Raw genomic sequence first — 12,352 nt, forward strand, 5'->3', positions numbered from 1 at the left:
ACAAGGCTGTCCACTTTCCCCATATTTATTCAATATAGTACTAGAAGTTCTAGCTAGAGCAATAAGACAACAAAAGGAGATCAAAGGGATACAAATTGGCAAGGAAGAAGTCAAACTTTCACTATTTGCAGATGATATGATAGTATACATAAGTGACCCCAAAAACTCTACCAGGGAACTCCTACAGCTGATAAACTCCTTCAGGAAAGTGGCAGGATACAAGATCAACTCAAAAAAATCAGTAGCCCTCCTATATACAAATGATAAAAGGGCTGAGAAAGAAGTCAGAGAAACATCACCCTTTACAATAGCCACAAGTAATATAAAATACCTTGGGATAACACTAACTAAACAAGTGAAAGACCTTTTTGATAAGAACTTTAAATCTCTAAAGAAAGAAATTGAAGAAGATATCAGAAAATGGAAGGATCTCCCATGCTCATGGATAGGTAGGATTAACATAGTAAAAATGGCAATCTTACCAAAAGCAATCTACAGATTCAATGCAATCCCCATCAAAATCCCAACACAATTCTTCACAGACTTGGAAAGAAAAATACTCAACTTTATATGGAAAAACAAAAGACCCAGGATAGCTAAAAAAATCCTATACGATAAAGCAACCCTTGGAGGCATCACCATCCCGGACCTCAAACTCTACTATAGAGCTATAGTAATAAAAACAGCTTGGTACTGGTATAAAAACCGACATACGGACCAATGGAATCGAATTGAAGACCCTGACATTAATCCATGCACATATGAACACCTGGTTTTTGACAAAGGAGCCAAAACTATACAATGGAACAAAGAAAGTATCTTCAACAAATGGTGCTGGCATAACTGGATGTCAATATGTAAAAGATTACAAATAGATCCATATCTGTCACCATGCACAAAACTCAAGTCCAAGTGGATCAAAGACCTAAACATAAATCCAGTTACACTAAACTTAATAGAAAAGAAAATAGGAAGCACTCTTGAACGCATTGGCACCGGAGACCATTTCCTAAATAAAACACTGACAGCACAGACCCTGAGCACAACCATTAATAAATGGGACCTCTCGAAACTGAGAAGCTTTTGCAGGGCAAAAGACACAGTCAATAAGACAAAAAGACAGCCAACAGATTGGGAAAAGATCTTCACCAACCCCACATCTGACAGAGGATTGATCTCCACAGTATATAAAGAACTCAAGAAACTAGACATCAAAATACTGAACAGTCCAATTAAAAAATGGGCTAAAGAGCTAAACAGAGAATTCACAAAACAAGAACTACAAATGGCTGAAAGACATTTAAAGAAATGCTCAACATCCTTAATCATCAGAGAAATGAAAATCAAAACAACTCTGAGATACCACCTTACACCTGTTAGAATGGCTACGATCAAAAACACCAATGACAACCAATGTTGGAGAGGATATGGAGCAAAGGGAACACTCCACTGTTGGTGGGAATGTAAACTTGTACAACCACTGTGGAAATCAGTATGGCGGTTTCTCAGAAAATTAGGAATCGAACTACCTCAAGACCCAGCCATCCCACTCTTGGGCATATACCCAAGGAATGCTGATTCATACCATAAAGATACATGCTCAGCTATGTTCATAGCAGCACTATTTGTAATAGCCAGAACCTGGAAACAACCTAGACGCCCATCAACGGAAGAATGGATGAAAAAAATGTGGTACATATACACAATGGAGTACTACTCAGCAGAGAAAAACAATGAAAGCATGAAATTTGCAGGCAAATGGATGGAACTAGAAAAAATCATCCTGAGTGAGGTAACCCAAACCCAGAAAGACAGTTATGGTCTGTACTCACTCATAGGTGGATTCTAGATATAAAATAAAGAACAATCAGACCACAACCCATAGAACCATAGAGGCTATATATATAGCATGGAGGTCCCTAGGACGACTGTGGCATATAATAAATTTCAGTTTTACTCAATTATTGAAAAAAAAAAATAGCCAAATGAATGGAAACACATGAACTATGAACCAAAGACTGAGGGGCCCCCAGCTGGATCAGGCCCTCTGAATAGGTGAGACAGTTGATTGGCTTGATCAGTTTGGGAGGCAACTAGGCAGTGGAACCGAGTCCTGTGCTCATTGCATGAGTTGGCTGTTTCAAACCTGGAACTTATGCAGGGACACTTGGCTCAGTCTAGGAGGAGGGACTGGACCTGCCTGGACTGAGTCTACCAGGTTGATCGCAGTCCTCGGGGGAGGACTTGTCCTGGAGGAGGTGGGAATGGAGGGTGGGCTGGGGGGAGGGGAGGGGGTTGGAGGGGGAGAATAGGGGAACCCATGGCTGATATGTAGAACTGAATGGTATTGTAAAATAAAATATATATATTAAAAAAAAAAAAAGAAAAGAAAGAAATCCAAGAACTGTATTAGGGAAGGGTTTGAGAAGGAGAGAAGAGGGAGTCCAGAAAGCTGGCAGAAGACCTTCGGATTGTGGATACAGATCTGACCCCAGGAAAGACAGGGAGAGAGGAAGGCTGAAGTGTGTTTATCAGGCTGCAAGGCATCTCCAGGAGAAGTTGAACGAGGCTGTCCATCAGGAACCAGTCTCCTTCCCTGGCAATGCAGTGGGTGGTCACAAGCTGTGGGCAGATGGAGGAAGCCTGGCCTTCACACTAACGCGATGAAGTCCACAACCTTCCCCCTTTCCCTGCATCACCAGTGACTGGCAAAATTCCCAGAGTCCTCCACAGTATCATGGCCACTGGGAATACCTCTGACCTCAAACAAACCCCACCATCAATATAAAACCATTTCTATCAACTACAGATGCCACAACATGGAAAACACTCCAGCATCTCATATACTATGATGAAAAACAATGTTTAATAAGTCTAATTATATGTGAACTTAGCATTTATATTTTAGTTTATTGAAAGAGTTCCCTGAGAGTTGGCTTATTTTCATCACTGTGTATACACACGAAAAAGGAAATAAACTACTTGTATTAAGATATTTCTAAAACTTCTTCAGAGCCCAAAGACTTCTAAATCACTTTCCATCTTAGTCATCAAAATCTGGTTTCCCCCACAGATATTTTTATCTTTGTGCCTCCAAGAATACTGGAGGCATATCACTTCTTTAAAGTGTACCCCACTTAAATATCCTGGACTTCCTCCCAAGGTGGTAGCACCCCCTTTGAGACAGAAGTTGTGGAACCTCCTTGACGTAACGAGTTCTCTACACAAGGTTTCCAAGCAGCTACAGAGACTGGTCATCCCTCTGTAACCAGCCCTTATTTAATGACTGGGCCGGAATACTGACAGCTTGCAGTTGTTTACATGGGCAAGAAGCGATACCCAAACTCACATCTCCTCAGGCTGCTGCCTGGTGCATGGCAGCCACATGATGAGTTTATTATACACATTTCACTCGTGTTCAAAGTTGGAAGGAAGGAGCTGACAGTGTAGACCACTGAGAGAACGTGTCCTTAGTGAGCACAAGGCCCAGGATTCAGTCTCCAGTCTGTGCGCCCCCCAAAAGAGGTGGAGAAAAAGACAGAAGTTACAATCAGCTGAAGCCAAGAAACAATGTTTCTCTTGTCTGCTGGCCCTAAAGAGAACAGTGGTTCCTAACTTAGTGATGCATAGCAAACCACTCACTTCAATGGGCTCCAATTTCCTATTTTTCTAACTCATGCATGATCCTAGATGCCCTAGCGCATCAAAAAGTACGTGCCATGAAATAGATCCAGCTGACTCACAAAACTATCCCAGTTTAGACAATTACAGGAATGAACTGGAAATATTCTGGTGTCTCTTTGTGTGGGTAAATGGGGGGGGGGGGGGTGCGCGCGCACGCACGCACACACACACACACACACACACACACACACACACACACACACACACACACACACATATACATGTAGAATCCAAAGTAAGACAATTCCTTAGAAACAAACAACAGACCCCAAGGATATGAAATAGAGGAAACGTAAGCTCCAAAAGGGAAGTAGTTTCTGAGGAGGACAGGCTGGAGGGTCACAGACAACGATGAGTCATCAACAGAGAGGATTCTGACTCATGGCACAAGGCTTCTCCCAAATTCCAAATTCCTCAAGTATTCTAGATATGTAAAGATAAATCCTCAACTGGGACGTTCCTGCAGCAGGATTTACAGCGTGGCATGCATATCTGGCTAGGCTGTAATGGGCTTACAGGATAAAATGATAAAATATACCAAATGGTAAAGATCATCTCCAAAGACAGGAAGCAAGTCTCTATGAAATTAAGTCACGGGCAAGTTCTAGGGTTTTTATTTTTATTTTTGTTTTGTATTTTAGGTTTTCTGAAACAGGATTTCTCTGTGTAACCCTGGCTGTCCTGGAACTCGCTCTATAGACCAGGCTGGCCTCAAACTCAGAGATCTGCACCTGCCTCTGCCTCCCGAGTGCTAAGATTAAAGGTGTGTTCCACCACACCTGGCACTGTCATGGGCAGCTCTTAAAGAAAACTAAGAAATGTCTTCATGAATGACGGCTACGATTTCTCCTGTTGTAAACATGCCTGCCAACAGAGTCACAGACAAACGTGTCATTTTTATCTGTAGAACGGACTACACATTTATTATTATAAATATGACTTGTAAGAGTAAACAGAAGGCAGAGACTGTCCAATAATGCCTAATGTTTATGCCACTTATCACATAAATTCACATGCATAAACAACATTAACCATTATTATGCAACACTAAAACTACTAGCAAGTAGAAGCCTGCTTCATTAAGACAAATCAGATATGGGTATAGTTTCCAGGCCTCTGAAAACGACAGATAAAAACTTCACCTGTTGAGTCTTTTAACCCCCCAGGTGGCATAAAGCCAGCAAAAACCATGGTTTAACTTTTTGAGAGAACTAACTCTAAGGTAAAGGAGATTTAATGGGCTAGTGGTTCAGATTTCAGAATTCATCAGGTCTGGGGTGCAGCCTGAGAATGGGCATTTCTAACATATCCCCCAGATTTCAGAATTCATCAGGTCTGGGGTACAGCCTGAGAATGGGCATTTCTAACATATCCCCGAAGATTTCAGAATCCATCAGGTCTGGGGTGCAGCCTGAGAATGGGCATTTCTAGCATATCCCCCAGATTTCAGAATCCATCAGGTCTGGGGTGCAGCCTGAGAATGGGCATTTCTAGCATATCCCCCCAGATTTCAGAATCCATCAGGTCTGGGGTGCAGCCTGAGAATGGGCATTTCTAGCATATCCCCAGGATATTAATTGCTTCCTTGATGCTGTGACAAAGTATCTTAGAGAAGTAACTTAGTGGAGAAACAGGTTCACTGCGGCTCCAGGTGTAAGAGTGCACGGGCAGTGTGGAGAAGCGCGGAGGCAAATGAAACAGCGGAGACACACACACACACACACACACACACACACACACACACGCACGCACACACGCACGTGCACACACACCACACCACACACACACCGACACACAAACACACACACACACACACACGAACACACATACACACCACACACACCACACACACACGCACACACACGCACGCACGCACGCACACACACCACACCACACACACACACACACACACACACACGCACACACACACACCACGCACACACGCACGTCACACACACCACACCACACACACCGACACACAAACACACACACACACACACACACGAACACACATACACACCACACACACCACACACACACACGTGCACACACACGCACGCACGCACACACACCACACCACACACACACACACACACACACACACACACGCACACGCACACACACCACACCACACACACACACACACACACACGCCACACCACACACACCACACCACACACACACACGCCACACCGACACACACCACACACACACACACACGCCACACCGACACACACCACACCACACACACACACGCCACACCGACACACACACACACACTCGCACACACGCACACACGCGCACACACCACACCACACACACAAACACACACACACGCACACACGCACGCGCGCGCGCACACACACACCACACACACACCACACACACACACCGACACACACACACCACACACACACACACACACCCCGACACAGACACAGACACACACAGACACACACAGACACACACACACACACACACACACACACACCCCTCCCCCCCAGAACTGAGCGCTGGCTCTCAGCTAACCTCTTTCTCCCTTCCCACTCGGTCAAGGGCCCACAGACAGTGCGCCCCACATCCAGGGTGGACAGGGCCCCCTCAGTCAATCCTTTCTAGAAACACACCCATGGACAAGCTGGGTTTCCGAGATGACTCCAAATCCTGTCCAGTTGTCATGGAAACCAGCCCTCACTACAGGAAGGTGATGCTGGCTGGCCCAGTCCCCATGTGTAGAGGACACCTGCTGTGAGACACACTAAGAAGGAATGCGAAGAAGTTTTCTCCCAAAGAGTAAAAACATTCATTTACTTTAATGAACATTATTTCAGTGACATCATGAAACATTCTTATAGAAAAACAGTGATAGTTTAAAACAAAAATCAAGAGTCAAAAACCAGAGTAGCAGAGCTGAGAATATATTTTTTAGGTAGACAAGCTGCCCTGCCTGTCCTGCACTTCCAGTATAAAAAGGAGTACTGAACACGGATGTCTAAGAACCTCTGGACACCACCTGGAAAGCTCTGCCTTCCATCTCCCAAAGGCACTGTTCCTCGCAGCTTTTCTAACCCTCTGGTCCACACCCTTACTCTGATTTGCCCAAATCCTCAGAAACTGAGCCCTTGCAGGCTGGCAAGAAAACCAAGATCAGTCTGTTCACAGGATTTACTCAGAGGAGTAAACACAGTGTGAAGGGCCGTTCGGAGATGCAGCACTATTTTAAACGTCCCTAGACTCCTGGACAGCTGCCACCTCGGAGAAGTACACCATGTGCTGTCAGGCCACAGGAGGAGCACCAGGAGTGCTGGCAGGGCTTCCCTCCCAGCATGCAGACACAAGCCTGCCAGTGCTGGCCTCTGGCTGGGGCAGGCCCAGCTCCCTAGTTTAGGTTCCTCACATCCACAGTCAGGGGTAGAAACACTAGGAGAAAAACTACTCACTCAGAAGCCCTTTCCTGACACCACTGTGAGATCTGTCTAGAGAGTGGGGCATGTCCACTCGTGGAGACCAAACTCTGGGTGTGGAGGCAAACAGTGACTTCTTTTCCTAAACTGGTACTCTGTCTACTTCCCTTTCCAGTGAGTCACTGGGTTTCAGTTCCTAGTTTTGCTTGACCAGGGACTGAACTTTCATACTGAGCACACTCCACCGCTAAGCCACACCCGTAATCTCAGTAATTTATTTAATAGCAATGGAAGAGGACATGGGAGACTCAAACAGCCTTCCTTTTTTTCCAAATGGAACTAGTTTTCCCTCAAGGAGGACCCAGCATTCCAGCTCATCTGGGCTTAACTGGGTAACTCGGCTCATCACCCTCCCCAGGAGAGCTCCCTGAACCCCCGTGCCTGTACACACACTCTTGACCATCCCCGTGGACATCCACTACTCAGAGGAAGCGCTGTCACAACCAGCACACGGTGGTCCTGGCTCAACTAAACACAGCCCCGCTTAGGCATGCACAAGGCACAAGAGCATACGCTGTCAGCTTCATCGGATGGGGATTCTTGGCCAACGGCTGCACTGCTAAACATGTATTTACCCTTTAAAGCCCAAAGTCCTACAGAATACTTGTTCAGTAAAAAACTTTGTACAACATTTGGCTTTGGTCTTAGCCTTCTACAGATTTTAACTTTTTTTTCCCTTTTACTGATTAAGCCTTAACTATGAATATCCAATGATCATGCTTCACTGTTAATTAATATCAGACAATGGAAAATACTGATTACTTTTGAAGATTTAATAATCACTAAAATTACACTAACCTTCTCAGAAAGGATTTCACAGCTGGCTCATTCTGTTTTCTTTTCCCATCCATAGCTTTTAGCTGCCAGCTTACACTCACTGTAAGAGGCTTGGAGACTGAATTTTGTTCTGAGTTCCCAGAAGGCACCTGCATTCAGTCTAGCTGCTCAAGCCCCTCCTTGCTGCCCAGAGAGCACTAAGGACCTCCTTGTGCCTCAGCCCACTGCTCCCAGCTTCAGGACAGCTTCTGTCCCCAACAGCCACAGGCTTAGCTGACCCCTCTCCCTGACAACCACATTTCATACCTCTGTCTATTTTAATTAACTTGCTAACTACCAGTTCTTCTCCAGGGCCACACTGACAGTTTCTTGCATTATCTGTTCTTATTCAAAGTTTACAGCTGCCTTGGTCTCCAAATGTCACAACCGTTTCTTCATAAGCTTTCAAAAGATCTCAAAGACACATGATGATTTTATCCAGTTTTCCTGCTTCAAAAGAGGTGATCTCAAAAGATCATGGAAAATCCCTCGATGTTGGTGTGGATAAACGGCACACGCCTTTCAACTCTCATTAACTTCCCTACCTGCTCTACCGTGACTTGGGAGACTTCTACTTCTAAAGATGGCTGCAAGGAGTACTGGCTCACTGCATGGGACGGTGCAGGCCTATCCCCCAGCACTCGGAGGCAGCATGGGACGGTGCAGGCCTATCCCCCAGCACTCGGAGGCTGCATGGGACGGTGCAGGCCTATCTCCCAGCACTTAGGAGGTTGCAGGTGATGGTGCACATCTACCCCTGCACTGGAGAGGCTGCATGTGACGGTGCATGCCTATCCCCCAGCACTCAAAAGGCTGCATGTCTTGATGCATTGCTATCTCCCAGCACTCAGAGGGAAAGCAGGGTGACTACAAGCTTGAGAACAACCTAGGCTACAAAGAAGCCTTGTCCCCCCCTCCAAAAAATATAAATTATAAATTCTGGTTAGGGGAAAAGATGAAAACCCTACAAATGTGAAGTGACTTGAAAATTTACCATCAAATGTCATCTAATGAATGATGCTGCAGAGAGACCAACTGCTACTGAGAGACACAGAGGGAAGACTCGACCTGAACCGTTTTCTGGAATAAAGGCACTTTGTCCGTGTTGTTGGTAAAGTGGCAGCCCGCCCACACGTCCTGAAGTATTTGTACTTGAAATGCGTATGTTTGCACATGAGATGACCCGATGCTGGGCTCTGAGTCAAATGGCAGCAGAGGGATCAGGAATATGGGATAAGCAGGATCAGACGTGACGCCGGGTGCTGAGAACACGTAATTTAACACTATATTCTGGTAACGCTTCCCATTTCCCAAACTAAACTGGAGTCCCCTGGTCACATCGTCAGGCGCCTGAGGCTTCTCACTGCTTCCCCTCCAGCAGGTATTTCTGTTCCACGGGTCAGTTTTGTAGATTTTGGTGGGTTTGGATTCATTTTTCAAGACAGGATTTCTCTGTGTCCTGGAACTCACTCTGTAGACCAGGCTGGCCTCCAAATCACAGAGATCCACCAGCCTCTGCCTCCCAAGTGCTGGGATTAAAGATGTGCGCCACCATACCTGGCCCACATGTCAGTTTTAACATGCTGTACCATTCTTCTGGGGTTCAAAGCCTTCCACAGACAAAATCCTATCTCACATCTGCCCTGCCCCAGGAACCCAACCTTCCTACACTCTTCTTACCTCAGACAGAGACACGGTCAGCGGCCACCACAGCCGAGATTAAATCATCCGTCAGCTAGCAGCATCTCTATGAACCACGCTATCTACCTCAGAGTCTAAGACCACATTCCAGTTTCTTGACCTCATCAATTTACTCCAAGAAATTGAATACAAAAATTCAAAGCAGAGAGTGGTCACGTGGTATTTCTGTAAAAGTCTAACCTCCAGCCCCATTCTACCTAGAACCCCGTTCCTGCACACACCGGGATATCTAACAGTCCTTTACCAAAAAGGCCCTCAACACTTAACCACTACCTCTCTGCCCAGCTCAGCCACAGCTCCTTACCCATCTCTGTTCTGAACTATAGCACTCTTCACTGCTTGATGGCACATGTCTACTCATTACCTCCCTTGCTACAAATAAAACTGTGGATGCAGGTACTTCACAAAGTTTGCTACCAAGCCCTCAGATTCCAACCAATAAAAAGAATGTAAAATATCAATAAATGCTGGCCACATGCTCAAGATCCCAGAAAAGAATATCTAAACGTCAAAGAAAGTACATGCACACACCTCTTATGTAACATAAACCAAGACATTCCATTACCAGCCCACTCCAAATGCCTCCACTTCAGTGTGGAAAGGTGGTATCGTGGCACTATTTGGATCGAACGTCATATTTAGTCTTTACTGAACAGCTGAGAAACGAGTGACTATAACATTATACAAACACTAGCTGAACTTACCTGTGTGTGCCAGGAAAAGCCCATGTGATAACACTACCTTCACAAGCACACCATGAAATTATGGGTATGTTTGTGTACATGCTCTTATGTGTACACACCTGTTTGCAGATCCATGTGTTTACATAGATGTGTACATGGGCCAAAGGTTGACGGCAGGTGTTACTTCCTCCCCTTCATGTTTGAGGGCGGGTCTCACTGAACCTGCAGCTCACTACCAATTCAGTCACTCGCTAGCGAGCCAGCCCCAGGACCCTCCGGCCTCCACCCTCAGGCACTAGGATGGCATGTGCACACTGCTGTGCCCTTGACCTTCCTGCATGTGTGCTGGGAATCCAAACCTGAGTCACGTGTGGCAAGCACTTTACCAAATGAGACATCATGCCAGCTCCATCCGAGGATTTGGTTTGTTTGTTTTTGTTTTTGCATTTTTGAGACAGGGTTTCTGTATGTAACCCTGGCTGTCCTGGATCTCACTCTGTAGACCAGGCTGGCCTCAAACTCACAGAGATCCACCTGCCTCTGCCTCCCAAGTGCTGGGATAAAATGCCACCTCTGCCCACCCTCCATAGAATTTTTAACATCTAGAAAATAGCTCAGAATGTAGGGCATAGTACAAATTACGAGATTTTAGAAAGCATGTCTGTGCTACTCCTAAAATAAAAATTAATTCCATCCTTTGGTTTTTTTGCCCTTAATGCGCATGCTCCTGACAGAAACTCCACTAGCCACCACCTGGGAAATTAAAGCATGTGGGTGGGCAGCTGGCTACAGGGTAATCGGGGAAGCTCAGGGTTCTAGCTTGGGCAGACCATGTGCCTCAGTTTATAAAACAGAGTGGAGGGATTATCTTCTTTACAAAATTGGCATGATAACCAAAAGACTTAAAGTGAGGTAAATATCTAAGAGCGCCACCAGCATACAGTCATAGTTAACTGTCCCAGTTACCCTGCTCAGTACCAGTAGTGTTATCACATCTGAACCCACTCACACACCAGCGTAATTCTAGGCAGTGTTTATTCTGAAGAACCAAGAACAGTATTTTATTATATTGTTTCTGTGGGACACTGAACCCAGTGTATTCTGCAAGTTCTAATTATTTTAAAATGGTAGGTGGAGGCAGTGAGAACAGTATGTGGAAACCTGGTGGTAATCACACTGTGAGTTTTTGTTTAACTGGAAAAGACACCCAAACTTACAAGAAAGGCAAATATCATCTAATCCCCCCTGAAACATCATTGCTGAGTTCACAGGTATTCTCAAAACACCAGGCACTCAGAGTATACTGCATGGAGAAGCAGCCCTCATTAGAATCAGGATCACACTATCTCACTGCAGAGGAACTTCAGAGACGGCCAGGTCTCAGCTCTGTCCACCCTCAGACTAGAAACCCAGAGCTCTGTCCTCCCTCACAGACTAGAAACCCAGTGCTCTGTCCTCCCTCAGACTAGAAACTCAGAGCTCTGTCCTCCCTCAGACTAGAAACCCAGAGCTCTGTCCTCCCTCAGACTAGAAACCCAGAGCTCTGTCCTCCCTCACAGACTAGAAACCCAGAGCTCTGTCCTCCCTCAGACTAGAAACCCAGAGCTCTGTCCTCCCTCAGACTAGAAACCCAGAGCTCTGTCCTCCCTCAATCTAGAAACCCAGAGTTCTGTCCACCCTCACAGACTAGAAACCCAGAGCTCTGTCCACCCTCACAGAATAGAAACCCAGAGCTCTGTCCACCCTCACAGAATAGAAACCCAGAGCTCTGTCCACCCTCACAGAATAGAAACCCAGAGCTCTGTCCACCATCACAGAATAGAAACCCAGAGCTCTGTCCACCATCACAGAATAGAAACCCAGGGCTCTGTCCACCCTCACAGAATAGAAACCCAGAGCTCTGTCCACCCTCACAGAATAGAAACCCAGAGCTCTGTCCACCATCACAGAATAGAAACCCAGGGCTCTGTCCACCCTCATAGAATAGAAACCCAGGGCTAAGGC

At 45.8% G+C, this 12,352-nt stretch overlaps 1 protein-coding gene across 1 annotated transcript in view; it reads right to left on the minus strand.

The window, feature by feature from the left end:
- Positions 1-12,352, minus strand: part of Arhgap10 (Rho GTPase activating protein 10) — a 95,718-nt gene that overhangs the window by 12,957 nt on the left and 70,409 nt on the right. The window lies entirely within an intron of this gene.

The sequence above is a fragment of the Peromyscus leucopus genome, chromosome 5 (assembly GCF_004664715.2).
Source record: "Peromyscus leucopus breed LL Stock chromosome 5, UCI_PerLeu_2.1, whole genome shotgun sequence".
Taxonomy (NCBI): domain Eukaryota; kingdom Metazoa; phylum Chordata; class Mammalia; order Rodentia; family Cricetidae; genus Peromyscus; species Peromyscus leucopus.